This window comes from Oncorhynchus gorbuscha, unplaced genomic scaffold (assembly GCF_021184085.1).
Source record: "Oncorhynchus gorbuscha isolate QuinsamMale2020 ecotype Even-year unplaced genomic scaffold, OgorEven_v1.0 Un_scaffold_4958, whole genome shotgun sequence".
Taxonomy (NCBI): Eukaryota; Metazoa; Chordata; class Actinopteri; order Salmoniformes; family Salmonidae; genus Oncorhynchus; species Oncorhynchus gorbuscha.
Genome location: NW_025748873.1, coordinates 1 through 23,900, shown reverse-complemented (window position 1 = coordinate 23,900; position 23,900 = coordinate 1). Strand labels below are relative to the sequence as shown.

At 41.3% G+C, this 23,900-nt stretch overlaps 1 pseudogene; it reads left to right on the top strand.

The window, feature by feature from the left end:
- Window positions 1-308: 308 nt before the first annotated feature.
- LOC124028889 lies at window positions 309-23,592 on the top strand (annotated as a pseudogene).
- Window positions 23,593-23,900: the final 308 nt, after the last annotated feature.

Sequence of the window (23,900 nt, the reverse complement as noted above, 5' to 3'; positions counted from 1 at the left end):
TTGGACTAGTTAACGATAAGGTTGCAAGATTGAATCCCCAAGCTGACAAGGTAAACATCTGTCGTTCTGCCCCTGAACAAGGCAGTTAACCCACCATTCACTGAAGCAGTCATTGTAAATAAGGAGTGGTTCTTAACTGATTTGCCTAGTTAAATAAAGGTGTAAAACAAATCGGCCAAATTGGTGTCCAAAAATACAGATTACCGATTGTTATGGAAACTTGAAATCGGCCTAATTAATCGGCCATTCCGATTAATCGGTCAACCTCTAGTTGATAGGTTGTTGACCTGTGTCCTCTTCCTCACTAGGTGTTGAAGGTCAGTCTGATAGGACACAGGAAGAGAATTCTGGCCTCGCTGGGAGACAGGCTTCACCAAGACCCTCCACAGAAACCCCCACGGGCCATCTCCCTACGGGTCAGTGTGTTTATGTGTGTGTGTTTGTGTGTGTGTGAGTCCTCTCTCTCTCTTCCCTCCCAGATGGTAGTAGTCCTAGAGACTGCAGAGAGGTTCAGTGAGCTTAGGGGAAATATCTCCACTGCTGTTGTTAGCCTTCACAAGTCTCCCGGCAGACACAAAATGGATGCCGCCAGGACCACAATAGACTGCTGTTTCCCTCTCCCTGCCGGTCCTGGATACTAATTACAAGATGCTGGATTCCATTCCCTAGTGCATATGGGTCTAATGTTCAACTTACAAAGGCCCGGGAAATGCTTCACCTCCTGGGACTCAATTTGATCCGGCAGCCAGGATGTGGCTGCTGCTCTGCAGCCTCTCAAGGCCAAGACGCCTGCTTTCATTCCATTTAACAAATCGGTCCAGACAGAGGGGCTGGGCAGCGTCTCCACTGCAAATCTAGTCTGCTGTCCAGAGCCAGGCTAGCAAACAGAGAGGTGGCTGAAGGTTTATTCAGCATAGCATGTTATCATGTTCCAAAAGCATTCCACTAGATACCACTTAGAATGCATGCTCAACACAGTAGCTTCATTTTAAGAGGTATGCTAGTGAAAATAATGATGTAACAGCTAAGCAAGGCAATCACTATGTAGTGGAATCATTATACCATTATTGTCTCGCCCTAATCCCCCCCCCCCCCCCCCCCCACCTGGAGGCATGTCCACGATGGGAGTAGCCAGTAGTGGCAGTCTTGACATTTGACCTCTCCTTTTCTAGATACAGCCTATCACGGAGCATCAAAAGCATCACATGGCACACTTCACCACAATTTAATAATCCCTTTCCTCTGTCCATCCATCCTTCCAGGAGCCCGGTGGCTGCAACACCCCTCCCCAGATCCTTCCGGGCCAGGCTGCGTACACCACGGCGGGAGTCCCAGGGGGGCTCGTTGGACGTGCAGCACCTCATCATGCAGGCGGACGCACGGCGCCGCCAGCGCTCCAACGACAACTACTTAGAGGAGATGCCTCGCTCCAAACTGGAGCGGCAGATGGCCCAAGTCAGCATGGTGAGGGGGGGGAGGAGAGGGGAGGAAGGGAGGGAGGGAAGGGAAGATAGGGAGAGGAATAGACAGCAGCCTCTCACAATTATTTTCCTGTGCGTCCCTATTTGACCTCTCTACCAAACTACGAAAGCGTCGTCTCGGATGGTCGGGGGGCAGAACGCTGTTATAAATCATTTGTACACTGCAAATTGACCGCAAGAATCCCAAACAGATATATTATTAGATAAAAATAGAATCATTTCAAACCTTGATTACTTTGGGATAAGATCACATATGCCTCTATTTACACGTGGAAACTACTGTACTTGGGAACAAATTAAAATCACTTTGAGCTAATTTGTTTTATGTACAACAACAATTATTTAAAAAAAAATACATATGAATATATATTTATTTGGCCCTCGGACTGCCTATTGGAGAATCCTGCCCTACACCGTACATTTACATTACATTTAAGTCATTTAGCAGACGCTCTTATCCAGAGCGACTTACAAATTGGTGCATTCACCTTATGACATCCAGTGGAACAGTCTGTGCATCTAAATCTTAAAGGGGGGGGGGTGAGAGGGATAACTTATCCTATCCTAGGTATTCCTTAAAGAGGTGGGGTTTCAGGTGTCTCCGGAAGGTGGTGATTGACTCCGCTGTCCTGGCGTCGTGAGGGAGTTTGTTCCACCATTGGGGGGGCCAGAGCAGCGAACAGTTTTGACTGGGCTGAGCGGGAGCTGTACTTCCTCAGTGGTAGGGAGGCGAGCAGGCCAGAGGTGGATGAACGCAGTGCCCTTGTTTGGGTGTAGGGCCTGATCAGAGCCTGGAGGTACTGAGGTGCCGTTCCCCTCACAGCTCCGTAGGCAAGCACCATGGTCTTGTAGCGGATGCGAGCTTCAACTGGAAGCCAGTGGAGAGAGCGGAGAAGCGGGGTGACGTGAGAGAACTTGGGAAGGTTGAACACCAGACGGGCTGCGGCGTTCTGGATGAGTTGTAGGGGTTTAATGGCACAGGCAGGGAGCCCAGCCAACAGCGAGTTGCAGTAATCCAGACGGGAGATGACAAGTGCCTGGATTAGGACCTGCTCCGCTTCCTGTGTGAGGCAGGTTCGTACTCTGCAGATGTTGTAGAGCATGAACCTACAGGAACGGGCCACCGCCTTGATGTTAGTTGAGAACGACAGGGTGAGAACCAATCAGGCCTTTAAGGTAGAGTGGCCAGATGGAAGCCACTCCTCAGTAAAAGGCACATGACACCCCGCTTGGAGTTTAGCAAAAGGCACTTAAAGACTCTCAGACCATGAGAAACAAGCTTCTCTGGTCTGATGAAACCAAGATCGAACTCCTTGGCCTGACTGCCAAGTGTCACGTCTGGAGGAAACCTGGCACATTCCCTACGGTGAAGCATGGTGATGGCAGCATCGCACTGTGTGTATGTTTTTCAGAGGCAGGGATTGGGAGACTAGTCAGGATCGAAGCAAAGATGAACAGAGCAAAGTACAGAGAGATCCTTGATGAAAACCTGCACCAGAGCGCTCAGGACCTCAGACTGGGGTGAAGGTTCACCTTCCAACAGGACAACGACCCTAAGCACACAGCCAAGACAATGCAGGAGTGGCTTCGGGACAAGTCTCTGAATGAACTTGAGTGGCCCAGCCAGAGCCCGGACTTGAACCCTATCGAACATCTCTGGAGAGACCTGAAAATAGCTGTGCAGCTACGCTCCTCATCCAACCTGATAGAGCTTGAGAGGATCTGCAGAGAAGAATGGGAGAAACTCCCCAAATACAGGTGTGCCAAGCTTGTAGCGTCATACCCAAGAAGACTTGAGGCTGTAATCGCTGCCAAGGTGCTTCAACAAAGTACAAAGGGTCTGAATACTTATGTAAATGTGAAATTTCAGTTTTTATTATTAATACACGTGCAAACATTTCTAAAAACCTGTTTTTGCCTTGTCATTATGGGGTATTGTGTGTAGATTGATATGGAGAAAAAAACCATGTAATAAATAAGGCTATAACGTAACAAAATGTGGAAAGTCGAGGGGTCTGAATACCTTCCGAATGTACTGAATATTAGCATGCATGGTACAGTATGGTAACCTCTCTACCAAAATCCATGATCCTCCTATTGAACCTCTCCACCAACCTATGAAAGCACGGTCGGCGAGTCAGAGGCATCTGGGAGAGCAGCTTCTCTTAAGCGTTCCTTTGATCTACCCCGATTAGGGTCCATCCGGAGTGTGTGAGAGTGTGTGTGATTCACAGAGCTTGTCGCACCAGACACACTCTTGTGTTTATAAACGACTGACTCCTTGAAGTGCGTTTGTGTCACGACTCACAACATTGGCCTCTTTAGAGCAGCACTCAGGTGAGTGCAGTGAGTCAGCAAGGTCGTGTGGAGGAGATCATTATGGATACTTCTCTATTCCTCTCACTCTCACATACTCTCTCTCTGTTTTACTTTCCACTCTTTCCTTCATCTCTCCCTTTCTCCCCCTTTTCCCTCCACATTGCCTCTCCGCCCATTGCCACTGAGGCAGTCAGAGATCATGCCCTGCTCCCTCCCCATTGCTACTGAGGCAGTCAGAGATCATGCCCCACTCCCCCATTGCTACTGAGGCAGTCAGAGATCATGCCCCACTCCCCCCATTGCTACTGAGGCAGTCAGAGATCATGCCCCACTCCCTCTCATTGCTACTGAGGCAGTCAGAGATCATGCCCCACTCCCTCTCATTGCCACTGAGGCAGTCAGAGATCCCCCCCCATGCCTTCCCCATTTCTACTGAGGCAGTCAGAGGTCATGCCCTACTCCTGCCAATGCTACCGAGGCAGTAAGATATCATGCCCTGTTCCCCCCATTGCTACTGAGGCAGTCAGAGGTCATGCCTTGCCCAATCCCCATTTCCACTGAGGCAGTCAGAGATCATGACCTACTCCCCCATTGCTACTGAGGCAGTCAGAGATCATGCCCTGTGCCCCCATTTCTACTGAGGCTGTTAGAGATCATACCCTGCTCCCTCCCCATTGCCACCGAGGCAGTCGCAATCAGAGATCATGCCCTACTCCCCCCATTACTACTGAGGCAGTCAGAGATCATGCCCTACTACCCCTCATGCCCCACTCCCCCCATTGCTACTGAGACAGTCAGAGATCATGCCCTACTCCCCCATTGCTACTGAGGCAGTCAGAGATCATGCCCTGGGCCCCATTACAGGGATAATGAGTCTCTCTCTCTCTCTCTGTGCTCTTTCTGGTCTTTATATAATTGTGTTTTGCCAATTGTGTCTCTATCTTTGTCTCTTCCCCCTCTTTCTCTCCCTCTCTCTTTCCCTCCCTCTCCCCCTTCTCTCTCTTTCTCTCCCTCTCTCCCCCTCTCTCTGTCCCCCCATCTCTCTTTCTCTCCCTCCTCTCTCTCTCTCTGCTCCCCCCCTCTCTATCTATCTCTGTCATTTAAGTCAGTTTGATTAGCCCAGTGTCTTGGAGTAGATTACCTGTTCTGATCCTCCTCTAGGGCTCCACCCTGCAGCTATTTACCCTGATGTCATTATCCCTGATTACCTCACCTCCAGAGTGTCTCATTAAGACGCAGATGGATGTGACACCCAAACAAACAAGCACTCCCGTATAGTAGTGTATCAGCACCTGTCATGGGACTTTGATTATAAAACTGTGTCAGGAGGATTTCCTCACACTCCAGCCTTGTTGTGAATATTGCCTGTGTGATTATCGTCTGCTTGATTATTATAAACCATGAGGTGGATGGAGGCCACATCTTTGAATATTGCCATAATGGTTTCTATGACAACATGGGCAGCGCCATTGAGGGCTATCTCCATTGATGAAAGTCCTCAATGGCGCTGCTATGCTAAAACAAGCTTTTGGGGCAAGGTGCACGCTCTATCCAAATCTATGTTATCAACCAACTTCTTGTTGTCCTGATCCTGGATCTTATTTCTATTTATTTATTTATCAGTCTCATGATGTTGGAGAAAAGACCTTCTGCAAGAAATGATACTGTAAGTTGTCTGTGATGCATCAAATACTGTTGTCATTGTCCGTGACGAACAGTCGAACAGTCAACTGTCAATGTACGTGATATAAATGTACATTATTTTTGTTGATAAGACAAGTCCATTTACTCATGATCATTTCCATTTGATTTAGAACATATTGGCCAAGGGAAAAGTACTGTAGCTAAATATATATCCATTTCCTGTTCTGTTGAAAAGGATGAAAGAAAGAAGGACAGGGATTTTCCACACAGTGCCAGGGGAGGTGTGAGCATCATAGCACTAGCTAGGGGAATTAAACAGTATGAAAAGCCATTTAAATATGACCCTTCTAAGACTGTTAAACGCACTTAGCATTAGGAGAGGATGATCCATAGAAACACAGTGAGGTCTCAAAATGTTTTGAAATGTTGTTGAAGCGTTGTTGTTAAGCTTTTCATGTTCAGTCAGTCTGGATGGAACCTGTTACATCATAGAAGTGCCATGTGGTTAGGAGCGAACGGCAGCACATATCTGACAGTCTAGATGTATCAGCTCAGAATATGCTTGACTTAAGCTTGTGCCCAATCCTTTTCCTTGTAATCGTCTGTGATTCCTCATCCGTGGCCTGTGTCTGATCTTGCCATTGGCTGTCGTTACAGCAAGGCGAATGGTGCGAGCCAATCACGTTGCGTCCTCCCAACGAGGCCACCTCGTCCACTCCAGTGCAGTACTGGCAGCACCACCCTGAGAAACTCATCTTCCAGTCGTGTGACTATGAAGCTTATGTGAGTAGTCCTGCCCCTACGTTATACGTTATACTGTGTGTGTGTGTGTGTGTGTGTGTGTGTGTGTGTGTGTGTGTGTGTGTGTGTGTGTGTGTGTGTGTGTGTGTGTGTGTGTGTGTGTGTGTGTGTGTGTGTGTGTGTGTGTGTGTGTGTGTGTGTGTGTGTGTGTGTGTGTGTGTGTTAGTATGCCTTTCATGCATGTATGATATGCTTGTGAATGTGCATGCATGCAAAACGCTACATTAGCATCGTATCATATTCTACAGCAGCGGTATTCAAGTCGGGTCGCGACCCCGCTAGGGGACCATCAGTGGGGTCAATAAAAAGGAACTAAACATTTAGAGTACAGATTATTGTACGGGACAATGTACGTTTTTCAGGAAGATGGCACAAACAAATACAATTTTATTGAGTAAATGTATTTTGATAAGAGAAGAAACTATAGTGAAGGTTATTTGTTGATGTAAAAATGTACAGATTTGAAGGTTGTGTCGTATTTGTGTTCGGGTGGGGTTGTAAAAAAATTATTGGTAAGTAATTCAACCAGAAATTGTGGTGGAAAGAATGGGGTTCCTGCTGAAAAGGTTTGAATAATACTACCCCCCCCCCCCCCACACACACACACACACACTGACACTCCATAATACTCTTTGACAGCTCTCCACAATCCTACTATCTACTCTAGCCCTGGCCTATAGCTGACATATGTTATGCCCTCTGACTTAAAGTACCTGCACTTCTGTTACCTAACCGACACACTGGAGGTATTCAGAGTAAAATCACGTTTCACCCTTCGATCAATACTGCACCAAGCTATTCATGCTGCTGCAGTAATTTTAGCCTCCCATTACATAAAACCAGCCATGTTACCAAGGATACAGCACATGTACATTTGATTGGCTTAGCCCCAGCAACCATGTAACACTGATTACTGCCCACTTTCAGCTGATGAATCACCGGGAAGATGATTGGCCCCATTTGGAGTCTGAGGCTCCCATTGGCTCTCGGGGCCAGCCGTGTTGAATTGTGATTGACTCTTGCACAGTTGTGCATAGTGATTGGCTCAGAGCTGCTGTTGTGGAGATGAGGGGGCTAGAGGATTAGAGAGAAAGAGAGAGAGAAACAGTGAGTGAGTGTGAGTAAGCGAGAGAGTTTGTGAGAGAGTGAGGGAAAAGGTAATGTGGGTTAAGAGAGGGAGGGAAAGGTAGTGTGGGTTGAGAGAGAGGGATAAGGTAGTGTGGGTTGAGAGGGAGAAAGGAAGGCAGAGAGAAAGTGTAAATAAATAAAATAATCGGTGCCAAGCAACCACTCACAGGACTGAAGCTCCACATGGCCCCACGAAGTGAGATAGAGGAGAATCTGAGAGAGAAAGAAAAGGAGGGAGGGAGGGAGGGAGGGAGGGAGGGAGGAGGGAGGGAGGGAGGGGGAGGGAGGGAGGGAGGGAGGGAGGGAGGGAGGGAGGGAGGGGAGAGGGAGGGAGGGAGGGAGGGAGGGAGGGAGGGAGGGAGGGAGGGAGGGAAAAAGAAACACATTTAAAAAAGCATGGAGCGTTAAGATAGAGTTAACACTGTGTTAACACTGAGATAGAGAGGATAGAGTTGAGGATGTATGTAAGCAGTGTACAGAGGAAGAGGATAGAGTTGAGGATTTATTATAGACCAGCTCTAATGTCATTATGTTTTCTTTATTATAGACCAGCTCTAATGTCATTATGTTTTCTTTATTATAGACTAGCTCTGATGTCATTATACTTTCTTTATTATAGACCAGCTCTGTCATTATACTTTCTTTATTATAGACCAGCTCTGATGTCATTATACTTTCTTTATTATAGACCAGCTCTGATGTCATTATACTTTCTTTATTATAGACCAGCTCTGATGTCATTATACTTTCTTTATTATAGACCAGCTCTGATGTCATTATACTTTCTTTATTATAGACCAGCTCTGTCATTATACTTTCTTTATTATAGACCAGCTCTGATGTCATTATACTTTCTTTATTATAGACCAGCTCTGTCATTATACTTTCTTTATTATAGACCAGCTCTGTCATTATACTTTCTTTATTATAGACCAGCTCTAATGTCATTATACTTTCTTTATTATAGACCAGCTCTGATGTCATTATACTTTCTTTATTATAGACCAGCTCTGTCATTATACTGATGTCATTATACTTTCTTTATTATAGACCAGCTCTGATGTCATTATACTTTCTTTATTATAGACCAGCTCTGATGTCATTATACTTTCTTTATTATAGACCAGCTCTGATGTCATTATACTTTCTTTATTATAGACCAGCTCTGATGTCATTATACTTTCTTTATTATAGACCAGCTCTGATGTCATTATACTTTCTTTATTATAGACCAGCTCTGATGTCATCATACTTTCTTTATTATAGACCAGCTCTGTCATTATACTTTCTTTATTATAGACCAGCTCTGATGTCATCATACTTTCTTTATTATAGACCAGCTCTGTCATTATACTTTATTATAGTCATTATACTTTCTTTATTATAGACCAGCTCTGATGTCATTATACTTTCTTTATTATAGACCAGCTCTGATGTCATTATACTTTCTTTATTATAGACCAGCTCTGATGTCATCATACTTTCTTTATTATAGACCAGCTCTGTCATTATACTTTCTTTATTATAGACCAGCTCTGATGTCATCATACTTTCTTTATTATAGACCAGCTCTGATGTCATCATACTTTCTTTATTATAGACCAGCTCTGTCATTATACTTTCTTTATTATAGACCAGCTCTGATGTCATTATACTTTCTTTATTATAGACCAGCTCTGTCATTATACTTTCTTTATTATAGACCAGCTCTGTCATTATACTTTCTTTATTATAGACCAGCTCTGATGTCATTATACTTTCTTTATTATAGACCAGCTCTGTCATTATACTTTCTTTATTATAGACCAGCTCTGTCATTATGTTTTCTTTATTATAGACCAGCTCTGATGTCATTATACTTTCTTTATTATAGACCAGCTCTGATGTCATTATACTTTCTTTATTATAGACCAGCTCTGTCATTATACTTTCTTTATTATAGACCAGCTCTGATGTCATTATACTTTCTTTATTATAGACAAGCTCTGTCATTATGTTTTCTTTATTATAGACCAGCTCTGATGTCATTATACTTTCTTTATTATAGACCAGCTCTGATGTCATTATACTTTCTTTATTATAGACCAGCTCTGTCATTATACTTTCTTTATTATAGACCAGCTCTGATGTCATTATACTTTCTTTATTATAGACCAGCTCTGATGTCATTATACTTTCTTTATTATAGACCAGCTCTAATGTCATTATGTTTTCTTTATTATAGACCAACTCTGTCATTATACTTTCTTTATTATAGACCAGCTCTGTCATTATACTTTCTTTATTATAGACCAGCTCTGATGTCATTATACTTTCTTTATTATAGACCAGCTCTGTCATTATACTTTCTTTATTATAGACCAGCTCTGTCATTATACTTTCTTTATTATAGACCAGCTCTGTCATTATACTTTCTTTATTATAGACCAGCTCTGATGTCATCATACTTTCTTTATTATAGACCAGCTCTGATGTCATTATACTTTCTTTATTATAGACCAGCTCTGATGTCATTATACTTTCTTTATTATAGACCAGCTCTGTCATTATACTTTCTTTATTATAGACCAGCTCTGATGTCATTATACTTTCTTTATTATAGACCAGCTCTGATGTCATTATACTTTCTTTATTATAGACCAGCTCTGTCATTATACTTTCTTTATTATAGACCAGCTCTGATGTCATTATACTTTCTTTATTATAGACCAGCTCTGATGTCATTATACTTTCTTTATTATAGACCAGCTCTGATGTCATTATACTTTCTTTATTATAGACCAGCTCTGATGTCATTATACTTTCTTTATTATAGACCAGCTCTGTCATTATACTTTCTTTATTATAGACCAGCTCTGTCATTATACTTTCTTTATTATAGACCAGCTCTGATGTCATCATACTTTCTTTATTATAGACCAGCTCTGATGTCATTATACTTTCTTTATTATAGACCAGCTCTGATGTCATCATACTTTCTTTATTATAGACCAGCTCTGATGTCATTATACTTTCTTTATTATAGACCAGCTCTGTCATTATACTTTCTTTTATTATAGACCAGCTCTGTCATTATACTTTCTTTATTATAGACCAGCTCTGTCATTATACTTTTTCTTTATTATAGACCAGCTCTGTCATTATACTTTCTTTATTATAGACCAGCTCTAATGTCATTATACTTTCTTTATTATAGACCAGCTCTGTCATTATACTTTCTTTATTATAGACCAGCTCTAATGTCATTATACTTTCTTTATTATAGACCAGCTCTGATGTCATTATACTTTCTTTATTATAGACCAGCTCTAATGTCATTATACTTTCTTTATTATAGACCAGCTCTGTCATTATACTTTCTTTATTATAGACCAGCTCTGATGTCATTATACTTTCTTTATTATAGACCAGCTCTGTCATTATACTTTCTTTATTATAGACCAGCTCTGATGTCATTATACTTTCTTTATTATAGACCAGCTCTGATGTCATTATACTTTCTTTATTATAGACCAGCTCTGATGTCATTATACTTTCTTTATTATAGACCAGCTCTGATGTCATTATACTTTCTTTATTATAGACCAGCTCTGATGTCATTATACTTTCTTTATTATAGACCAGCTCTGTCATTATACTTTCTTTATTATAGACCAGCTCTGATGTCATTATACTTTCTTTATTATAGACCAGCTCTGATGTCATTATACTTTCTTTATTATAGACCAGCTCTGTCATTATACTTTCTTTATTATAGACCAGCTCTGATGTCATTATACTTTCTTTATTATAGACCAGCTCTGATGTCATTATACTTTCTTTATTATAGACCAGCTCTGATGTCATTATAACTTTCTTTATTATAGACCAGCTCTGATGTCATTATACTTTCTTTATTATAGACCAGCTCTGATGTCATTATACTTTCTTTATTATAGACCAGCTCTGTCATTATACTTTCTTTATTATAGACCAGCTCTGATGTCATTATACTTTCTTTATTATAGACCAGCTCTGATGTCATTATACTTTCTTTATTATAGACCAGCTCTGATGTCATTATACTTTCTTTATTATAGACCAGCTCTGATGTCATTATACTTTCTTTATTATAGACCAGCTCTGATGTCATTATACTTTCTTTATTATAGACCAGCTCTGTCATTATACTTTCTTTATTATAGACCAGCTCTGATGTCATTATACTTTCTTTATTATAGACCAGCTCTGTCATTATACTTTCTTTTTTTATTATAGACCAGCTCTGATGTCATTATACTTTCTTTATTATAGACCAGCTCTGATGTCATTATACTTTCTTTTATTATTATAGACCAGCTCTGTCATTATACTTTCTTTATTATAGACCAGCTCTGATGTCATTATACTTTCTTTATTATAGACCAGCTCTGATGTCATTATACTTTCTTTATTATAGACCAGCTCTGATGTCATTATACTTTCTTTATTATAGACCAGCTCTGTCATTATACTTTCTTTATTATAGACCAGCTCTGATGTCATTATACTTTCTTTATTATAGACCAGCTCTGTCATTATACTTTCTTTATTATAGACCAGCTCTGATGTCATTATACTTTCTTTATTATAGACCAGCTCTGATGTCATTATACTTTCTTTATTATAGACCAGCTCTGTCATTATACTTTCTTTATTATAGACCAGCTCTGATGTCATTATACTTTCTTTATTATAGACCAGCTCTGATGTCATTATACTTTCTTTATTATAGACCAGCTCTGATGTCATTATACTTTCTTTATTATAGACCAGCTCTGATGTCATTATACTTTCTTTATTATAGACCAGCTCTGATGTCATTATACTTTCTTTTATTATAGACCAGCTCTGATGTCATTATACTTTCTTTATTATAGACCAGCTCTGATGTCATTATACTTTCTTTATTATAGACCAGCTCTGATGTCATTATACTTTCTTTATTATAGACCAGCTCTGATGTCATTATACTTTCTTTATTATAGATAAGCTCTGATGTCATTATACTTTCTTTATTATAGACCAGCTCTGATGTCATTTATACTTTCTTTATTATAGACCAGCTCTGATGTCATTATACTTTCTTTATTATAGACCAGCTCTGATGTCTATACTTTCTTTATTATAGACCAGCTCTGATGTCATTATACTTTCTTTATTATAGACCAGCTCTGATGTCATTATACTTTCTTTATTATAGACCAGCTCTGATGTCATTATACTTTCTTTATTATAGACCAGCTCTGTCATTTATGTCATTATACTTTTTATTATAGACCAGCTCTGATGTCATTATACTTTCTTTATTATAGACCAGCTCTGATGTCATTATACTTTCTTTATTATAGACCAGCTCTGATGTCATTATACTCTTTATTATAGACCAGCTCTGATGTCATTATACTTTCTTTATTATAGACCAGCTCTGATGTCATTATACTTTCTTTATTATAGACCAGCTCTGATGTCATTATACTTTCTTTATTATAGACCAGCTCTGATGTCATTATACTTTCTTTATTATAGACCAGCTCTGATGTCATTATACTTTCTTTATTATAGACCAGCTCTGTCATTATACTTTCTTTATTATAGACCAGCTCTGATGTCATTATACTTTCTTTATTATAGACCAGCTCTGATGTCATTATACTTTCTTTTATTATAGACCAGCTCTGTCATTATACTTTCTTTATTATAGACCAGCTCTGATGTCATTATACTTTCTTTATTATAGACCAGCTCTGATGTCATTATACTTTCTTTATTATAGACCAGCTCTGATGTCATTATACTTTTTTATTATAGACCAGCTCTGATGTCATTATACTTTCTTTATTATAGACTTAGCTCTGATGTCATTATACTTTCTTTATTATAGACCAGCTCTGATGTCATTATACTTTCTTTATTATAGACCAGCTCTGATGTCATTATACTTTCTTTATTATAGACCAGCTCTGATGTCATTATACTTTCTTTATTATAGACCAGCTCTGATGTCATTATACTTTCTTTATTATAGACCAGCTCTGATGTCATTATACTTTCTTTATTATAGACCAGCTCTGTCATTATACTTTCTTTATTATAGACCAGCTCTGTCATTATACTTTCTTTATTATAGACCAGCTCTGATGTCATTATACTTTCTTTATTATAGACCAGCTCTGTCATTATACTTTCTTTATTATAGACCAGCTCTGATGTCATTATACTTTCTTTATTATAGACCAGCTCTGTCATTATACTTTCTTTATTATAGACCAGCTATTACTTTCTTTATTATAGACCAGCTCTGTCATTATACTTTCTTTATTATAGACCAGCTCTCTGTCATTATACTTTCTTTATTATAGACCAGCTCTGATGTCATTATACTTTCTTTATTATAGACCAGCTCTGTCATTATACTTTCTTTATTATAGACCAGCTCTGTCATTATACTTTCTTTATTATAGACCAGCTCTGTCATTATACTTTCTTTATTATAGACATTATATACTTTCTTTATTATAGACCAGCTCTGATGTCATTATACTTTCTTTATTATAGACCAGCTCTGATGTCATTATACTTTCTTTATTATAGACCAGCTCTGATGTCATTATACTTTCTTTATTATAGACCAGCTCTGATGTCATTATACTTTCTTTATTATAGACCAGCTCTGATGTCATTATACTTTCTTTATTATAGACCAGCTCTGTCATTATACTTTCTTTATTATAGACCAGCTCTGATGTCATTATACTTTCTTTATTATAGACCAGCTCTGATGTCATTATACTTTCTTTATTATAGACCAGCTCTGTCATTATACTTTCTTTATTATAGACCAGCTCTGTCATTATACTTTCTTTATTATAGACCAGCTCTGATGTCATTATACTTTCTTTATTATAGACCAGCTCTGATGTCATTATACTTTCTTTATTATAGACCAGCTCTGTCATTATACTCTTTATTATAGACCAGCTCTGATCATTATACTTTCTTTATTATAGACCAGCTCTGTCATTATACTTTCTTTATTATAGACCAGCTCTGTCATTATACTTTCTTTATTATAGACCAGCTCTGATGTCATTATACTTTCTTTATTATAGACCAGCTCTGTCATTATACTTTTTTATTATAGACCAGCTCTGATGTCATTATACTTTCTTTATTATAGACCAGCTCTGTCATTATACTTTCTTTATTACAGACCAGCTCTGATGTCATTATACTTTCTTTATTATAGACCAGCTCTGATGTCATTATACTTTCTTTATTATAGACCAGCTCTGATGTCATTATACTTTCTTTATTATAGACCAGCTCTGATGTCATTATACTTTCTTTATTATAGACCAGCTCTGTCATTATACTTTCTTTATTATAGACCAGCTCTGATGTCATTATACTTTCTTTATTATAGACCAGCTCTGATGTCATTATACTTTCTTTATTATAGACCAGCTCTGATGTCATTATACTTTCTTTATTATAGACCATCTCTGATGTCATTATACTTTATTATAGATCTGTCATTATACTTTCTTTATTATAGACCAGCTCTGATGTCATTATACTTTCTTTATTATAGACCAGCTCTGTCATCATATTTTCTTATTTTAGACCAGCTCTGTCATTATACTTTCTTTATTATAGACCAGCTCTGATGTCATTATACTTTCTTTATTATAGACCAGCTCTGATGTCATTATACTTTCTTTATTATAGACCAGCTCTGTCATTATACTTTCTTTATTACAGACCAGCTCTGATGTCATTATACTTTCTTTATTAGACCAGCTCTGATGTCATTATACTTTCTTTATTATAGACCAGCTCTGATGTCATTATACTTTCTTTATTATAGACCAGCTCTGATGTCATTATACTTTCTTTATTATAGACCAGCTCTGTCATTATACTTTCTTTATTATAGACCAGCTCTGATGTCATTATACTTTCTTTATTATAGACCAGCTCTGATGTCATTATACTTTCTTTATTATAGACCAGCTCTGATGTCATTATACTTTCTTTATTATAGACCAGCTCTGTCATTATACTTTCTTTATTATAGACAGCTCTGATGTCATTATACTTTCTTTATTATAGACCAGCTCTAATGTCATTATACTTTCTTTATTATAGACCAGCTCTGTCATTAAGCTTTCTTTATTATAAGACCAGCTCTGTCATTATACTTTCTTTGTTATAGACCAGCTCTGATGTCATTATACTTTCTTTATTACAGACCAGCTCTGATGTCATTATACTTTCTTTATTATAGACCAGCTCTGATGTCATTATACTTTCTTTATTATAGACCAGCTCTGTCATTATACTTTCTTTATTATAGACCAGCTCTGTCATTATACTTTCTTTATTATAGACCAGCTCTGATGTCATTATACTTTCTTTATTATAGACCAGCTCTGATGTCATTATACTTTCTTTATTATAGACCAGCTCTGATGTCATTATACTTTCTTTATTACAGACCAGCTCTGATGTCATTATACTTTCTTTATTATAGACCAGCTCTGATGTCATTATACTTTCTTTATTATAGACCAGCTCTGATGTCATTATACTTTCTTTATTATAGACCAGCTCTGATGTCATTATACTTTCTTTATTATAGACCAGCTCTGTCATTATACTTTCTTTATTATAGACCAGCTCATGTCATTATACTTTTCTTTATTATAGACCAGCTCTGATGTCATTATACTTTCTTTATTATAGACCAGCTCTGATGTCATTATACTTTCTTTATTATAGACCAGCTCTGTCATTATACTTTCTTTATTATAGACCAGCTCTGATGTCATTATACTTTCTTTATTAACATTCTTAGACCGCCAAATGTCATCACATTATATTTGACATACCTTCTTTATTACACCAGATAATGTCTAACGTTATTTCAATGTTGTCAAAAAAATGAAACCTCAGACAATACCTGACATAATTTCACCCTTTGAGTTTAATGTTGAGCATGATTTACATTGTCCCTTTCGAGGTGTGATGGTTGTTGAATGTAATTTTAACACAGGAGAAACAAGAAAATGCACTCCATTATAATGAAGGCACTGTTGTTTGTACTCTTAATTGGAAACGCTGCTAAGATGTTGCTCCAACATTATCACAACATGTCCTCTTAAGATGATGTTCTTTTTGACAGCGCTCTTACGTCATCCTTACATGGCTAGAATGACACATAATCCCAACTGTATAATTGGTCAATACTGGTTCCCAAAGCCCTGTAGCGCTTTCATTCTTTAATGTTATCACTATGTTCTCTGTAACGGTTTCAGCCTCAGACGACACTACCCTGACACTGTAACAGGATTTACTGTATGTGTGCACATTGATGCACACACACACACACACACACACACACACACACACACACACACACACACACACACACACACACACACACACACACACACACACACACACACACACACACACACACACACACACACACAAGGGCTTCTTGGAGGTTTGTAACGTTATTGCAGTGTTCTCCATACGAGAACAGACAACGCTCCCTTGATACCATAGCATTATTAACAACAGAGCCAGACAGAGCAGTAACCAGCCCAGACAGCCCCACTACAACCACCAGCCTACCTCCCATAAAGAAATGACTCATTCATTCTACTGCACTTAAAACAGGAGAGAAATCAGGGTGTGGTTGTGTTACCGTTAAGCTCATGCAATGTATTTGTTATCTTTTGACGAAGGTAAGATCAGGTGGATCGTTTGCGGGACATTTTTCAAAAGCATATCCTGAAGGGTAAATGATTTAGGGTCAGGGGTCGAGGTATAAAAGGATCAATGTTTGCACTGGGTGTCAGAACATCTTGTAAAAAATCCTCTTTGGGGCTTTTAACTCTCAAATCAACAGTGGGCGCGCTGAGCAGTTAATCATACACCCATTACATCCCTTTAGCCCTAATGTCCCGTAATTACTGTCCCCATAAACACCACCTTTATTAAATTGGGTCTGTGTCCTCACGAACCAGGTCCTCACTTATTGACCTCCCCACTTTGCACATTTCCTGCCCGCCCCAGCCCTGTTTACACTCCTCTGGGGATTTCAGGTTGTTTTCATCACTTCAGAAAGCACTGCGTTATTATGCGACTGGCTGGCTATCTGCAACACACACACAGCAGTGAACTCATCATCTCAGCAGAATATTGTTGTTTTCTTCCAAATTGAAGTATTAGACTTTTGGGAGTTTAGTTATTTGATCATTTAAGTTTCCATCTTACATTGAATGATTCTATGATCCTTCATGTGTCTGTATAATAGTTCTAGGATGGAATGTGAATGCTACCGTTGTTTACCTTTATGTCTCTGACAGTACCTGGGCTCCATGCTGGTGAAAGAGCTGAGAGGAACAGAGTCAACACAAGACGCCTGCTCCAAGATGAGGTAAGAGGGCCCGGCACATCACTACCACTCAGAGAGAAACTAGGCCACTTTAACCACCACTGTAGTGTCATTTTTACCTGGATTCACCTCAACTCTTTTGCTCTCTTTTTATTCTCTTTCACTTTCATTCACCTTCTCTTTCACTCACCTTCTCTTTCACTTTCACCTTCTCTTTCACTTTCATTCACCTTCTCTTTCATTCATCTTCTCTTTCATTCACCTTCTCTTTCACTTTCATTCACCTTCTCTTTCACTCACCTTCTCTTTCACTTTCATTCACCTTCTCTTTCATTCACCTTCTCTTTCACTCACCTTCTCTTTCACATTCATTCACCTTCTCTTTCATTCACCTTCTCTTTCACTTTCATTCACCTTCTCTTTCACTCACCTTCTCTTTCACTTTCATTCACCTTCTCTTTCATTCACCTTCTCTTTTCCACTCACCTTCTCTTTCACATTCATTCACCTTCTCTTTCATTCACCTTCTCTTTCACTTTCACTCACCTTCTCTTTCATTCACCTCTCTTTCACTCACCTTCTCTTTCACTTTCATTTCACCTACTCTTTCACTCACCTTCTCTTTCACTTTCATTCACCTTCTCTTTCATTCACCTTCTCTTTCATTCATTCACCTTCTCTTTCATTCACCTTCTCTTTCACTTTCATTCACCTTCTCTTTCATTCACCTTCTCTTTCACTCACCTTCTCTTTCACTTTCATTCACCTTCTCTTTCATTCCTTTCACTTTCATTCACCTTCTCTTTCACTCACCTTCTCTGTCACTTTCATTCACCTTCTTTCACTTTCATTCACCCTCTCTTTCACTTTCATTCAATCCTCTCTCTCTCTCTCTCTCTCTCTACTGAGTTACTGCAGTGAGAAGCAGACTATTAATATGTGTTCCGTGTTCCTCATCTTTTTATCTGTTTGGTCACATCTGAGGAGAGTAGAGAGCCTCTACCTCTCCCTCTCCCCTCCTCTCTACCTCTCCCTCTCCCCTTCCTCTCTCTGCCTCCTCTCCACCTCCTCTCTGCCTCTCCACCTCCTCTCTACCTCTCCCTCTCCCCTTCCTCTCTCTACCTCTCCTCCACCTCCTCTCTGACCTCTCCTCTCCTTCCTCCTCTCTACCTCTCCCTCTCCCCCTCCTCTCTGCCTCTCCCTCTCCCTTCCTCTCTGCACTCCCTCTCCCCCTTCTCTCTCCTCTCCCTCCTTCCCTCTCTACCTCCTCTCCACCTCTCCACCTCCTCTCTGCCTCTCCACCTCCTCTCTACCTCTCCTCCGCCTCTGCCTCTCCACCTCCTCCTCTCTCCTCCCCTTCCCTCCCCTTCCCACCTCTCTCTGCCTCCACCTCCTCTCCCCTTCCCTCTCTCTACCTCCTCTCTCTCCACCTCCTCTCACCTCTCCCACCTCTCTCTCTCCACCGCCTCTCTCCTCCACCTCCTCTCTCTACCTCTCCCTTCCCCTCTCTCTCTTCTCCACCTCCTCTCTACCTCTCCCACCTCCTCTCTACCTCTCCACCGCCTCTCTACCTCTCCCCTCTCCCCCTCTACCTCTCCCTCTCCACCTCCTCTCCCCTCTCCCCTCCTCTCTACCTCTCCCTCTCCCCCTTCTCTCTGCCTCTCCCTCTCCCCTCCTCTCTACTCTCCCTCTCCCCCTTCTCTCTACCTCTCCTCTCCCTTCCCTCTCTCTACCTCCCTCTCCCCTCTCTACCTCTCCCCTCCCCCTCTCGGTTTATCTTGATCTGCAAAGCGATTGATGCTGTTTGTTTTTATTGTCAGACTTCAAGGGCCATTAAATTTGGAGCTCCGCTCTCGATGTACCTACTGTACCTGCGTCCTGTTATACCCCCCTTCTCCATCACTCTTCCTCTTTTCTCTATATATTCCATGCTTGTGGACACAGTATCAACATGGTCCAGATGCATATGTAATTCCCTCTGCTCCCCATCTTCTGTCTTTGTGTCTCGCAGCGCTGCGTTTGTCGGCCCTCATAAGCCTGTGATCTTGACAGGGAACCGCTGCACTAGAAATATGCTGATGTTGAAGAAACACAGAGAGTCAGAGCAAGGGGGGTGGGGAGTGGGGTGATGTGGGGGGAGGGAGAGAGAGGAGGAGAGGAATTCATACAGGATCTGTTGAATATATGAAATCCCTGACAGGTGGAATAATGGTACTAGGGTGATAGTGATTTGAAGTCACATCATTCCCCACTGCGGCAGCGCATAATGAGCTGTAACAATGGGAGAAAGGAAAGAAACATGCCAAGTCAGACTAGAGCGGTGATATAAGTCTGGGTGGGAATAGAAAGAAACATGCTGCTGTCAGACTAGAGTGGTGATGAAAAAGTCTGGATGGAATAGAAAGAAACATGCTGCTGTCAGACCAGAGTGGTGATAGTAAGTCTGAACAGGAATAGAAAGAAACATGCTGCTGTCAGACTAGAGTGGTGATAGTAAGTCTGGGTGGGAATAGAAAGAAACATGCTGCTGTCAGACTAGAGTGGTGATAGTAGGATTCTGGGTGGGAATAGAAAGAAACATGCTGCTGTCAGACTAGAGTGGTGATAGTAAGTCTGGGTGGGAATAGAAAGAAACATGCTGCTGTCAGACTAGAGTGGTGATAGTAAGTCTGGTGGGAATAGAAAGAAACATGCTGCTGTCAGACTAAGAGTGGTGATAGTAAGTCTGGATGGGAATGAAGAAACATGCCGCTGTCGGACTAGAGTGGTGATGAGTAAGGTCTGGGTGGGAATAGAAAGAAACATGCTGCTGTCAGACTAGAGCGGTGATGAAGTAAGTCTGGATAGAATAGAAAAACATGCGCTGTCAGACTAGAGTGGTGATAGTAAGGGTCTGGTGGGAATAGAAAGAAAGAAAGGAATATAGGAGGAATATTTATGGGTTGAAAGCTGATAGTTTTATTGGGCCTCCAAGGGGAAATCTATACGTTTTGAAAATGTCATTTGCACCATTGTTTTCCATAAGTCGCAGGGTAACCTTTGAACTTTGAGAAGATTGGAATTGATTCTGCTAGTAAAGAGGAGAGTGTGTTGATAGGCTGACTCTGTGCAGTGAGCTCATCTCCATCTCCCTCCTTTTCTGCTTAGTTATAAGCTTGTGTTGATTTCATCTCTCTCTCTCTCTCTCTCTCTCTCTCTCTCTCTCTCTCTCTCTCTCTCTCTCTCTCTCTCTCTCTCTCTCTCTCTCTCTCTCTCTCTGTCTCTGTCTCTGTCTCTGTCTCTGTCTCTGTCTCTCTCTGTCTCTGTCTCTGTCTCTCTCTCTCTCTCTCTCTCTCTCTCTCTCTCTCTCTCTCTCTCTCTCTCTCTCTCTCTCTCTCTCTCTCTCTCTCTCTCTCTCTCTCTCGTTATAAGCTTTGTTGAGCTCATGTCATGAGCTCTCATCTCTATCTGTCCCCACTGGGGTGGCACAATTCCGACAACTTTCAATAAATTCCCTGCCTTTCCCGAAATATCCCGGTATCAGGAGGGAATAAGTGGTAAACCCAGAATCCTCCAACCCAGGATCTCTGAAAAGAAAAGTATTGAAAGTTTTGCAACCATTGTCCCCACTCTCTCTAAAATTGTATTGATATTGTGAAGAGATTCTTATTGCAGGGTTTGATCGTTCTGCTGTGAATGGAGACGGTGAGACCGTCTTGTTAGCCTTGTGTTGGTGGTCATCATTAGTCTAATTGACATCAAGTGTTAACTCAGACTCCTCTTTTCCCCCTCTTTCTCTCCCTGTCTCTCTCTCCACTCTACAGAAGTCTACAGAACAGATGAAGAAAGTCCCGACCATTGTTCTGTCCGTCTCCTACAAGGAGTCAAGTTCATCGACGCTACAAACAAGGTGAGAGGCTTTCTTTCCTCCGGCACCATTACTGATGGGGGGGAAAACTGAACAGCACCGGGTGGAAGCACCATTACTGAGAGTAAGAACTGAACTGCACCGGGTGGAAGCACCATTACTGAGAGTAAGAACTGAACTGCACCATTACTGAGAGTAAGAACCCCAACTGCACCACCATTACTGAGAGTAAGAACTGAACTGCACCGGGTGGACACCATTACTGAGAGTAAGAACTGAACTGCACCGGGTGGAAGCACCATTACTGAGAGTAAGAACTGAACTGCACCGGGTGGAAGCACCATTACTGAGAGTAAGAACTGAACTGCACCGGGTGGAAGCACCATTACTGAGAGTAAGAACTGAACTGCACCGGGTGGAAGCACCATTACTGAGAGTAAGAACTGAACAGAACCGGGTGGAAGCACCATTACTGAGAGTAAGAACTGAACAGCACTGGTTGGAAGCACCATTACTGAGAGTAAGAACTGAACAGAACCGGGTGGAAGCACCATTACGAGAGAGTAAGAACCGAACAGCACTGGGTGGAAGCACCATTACTGAGTAAGAACTGAACAGCACTGGGTGGAAGCACCATTACTGAGAGTAAGAACTGAACAGCACCGGGTGGAAACACCATTACTGAGAGTAAGAACTGAACAGCACTGGGTGGAAACACCATTACTGAGAGTAAGAACTGAACAGCACTGGGTGGAAACACCATTACTGAGAGTAAGAACTGAACAGCACCGGGTGGAAACACCATTACTGAGAGTAAGAACTGAACAGCACTGGGTGGAAACACCATTACTGAGAGTAAGAACTGAACAGCACTGGGTGGAAACACCATTACTGAGAGTAAGAACTGAACAGCACTGGGTGGAAGCACCATTACTGAGAGTAAGAACTGAACAGCACCGGGTGGAAGCACCATTACTGAGAGTAAGAACTGAACAGCACTGGGTGGAAACACCATTACTGAGAGTAAGAACTGAACAGCACCGGGTGGAAACACCATTACTGAGAGTAAGAACTGAACAGCACCGGGTGGAAACACCATTACTGAGAGTAAGAACTGAACAGCACCGGGTGGAAGCACCATTACTGAGAGTAAGAACTGAACAGCACCGGGTGGAAACACCATTACTGAGAGTAAGAACTGAACAGCACCGGGTGGAAACACCATTACTGAGAGTAAGAACTGAACAGCACCGGGTGGAAACACCATTACTGAGAGTAAGAACTGAACAGCACCGGGTGGAAACACCATTACTGAGAGTAAGAACTGAACAGCACCGGGTGGAAGCACCATTACTGAGAGTAAGAACTGAACAGCACTGGGTGGAAGCACCATTACTGAGAGTAAGAACTGAACAGCACTGGGTGGAAGCACCATTACTGAGAGTAAGAACTGAACAGCACCGGGTGGAAACACCATTACTGAGAGTAAGAACTGAACAGCACCGGGTGGAAGCAAAAAATAACATTGTCAGTTTCACAAGATGAACACAAGATGAACAGTGAACTTCCATCACATAAACTTTCTCTAAAGATCTCCAACCCTTCCCTCTCTCTCTCTGTATCTCTCTCTCCCACACTCTCTCCTTCCTTCCCCCTGTCTCTCTCTGTCTCTCCCTCTGTCTCTCCCTCTGTCTCTCCCTCTGTCTCTCTCTCTGTCTCCCTCTGTCTCTCTCTCTGTCTCTCCCTCTGTCTCTCCCTCTGTCTCTCCCTCTGTCTCTCTCTGTCTCTCCCTCTGTCTCTCTCTCTAGAACATCATAGCTGAGCATGAGATCCGTAACATCTCATGTGCGGCCCAGGATCCTGAGGATCTGTCCACGTTTGCCTACATCACCAAAGACCTCAAGTCCAGCCACCACTACTGCCATGTCTTCACTGCCTTCGACGTGGTGAGTCACACACACACACACACACACACACACACACACACACACACACACACACACACACACACACACACACACACACACACACACACACACACACACACACACACACACACACACACACACACACACAAACACAGCACCCTCTGTCTGTGAGGGGCACCCTCTGTCTGTTACTTCCTGGCTTGAGAACTACTGTTATGATGCAATGGAAGATTTGACATAGTGTGTGTTTGCGTAAGTGCGTGCCCATACATGCGTAACATTACATGCGTATGTGTGTGTGTGTGTTTATGACATTTTGTGTGTGT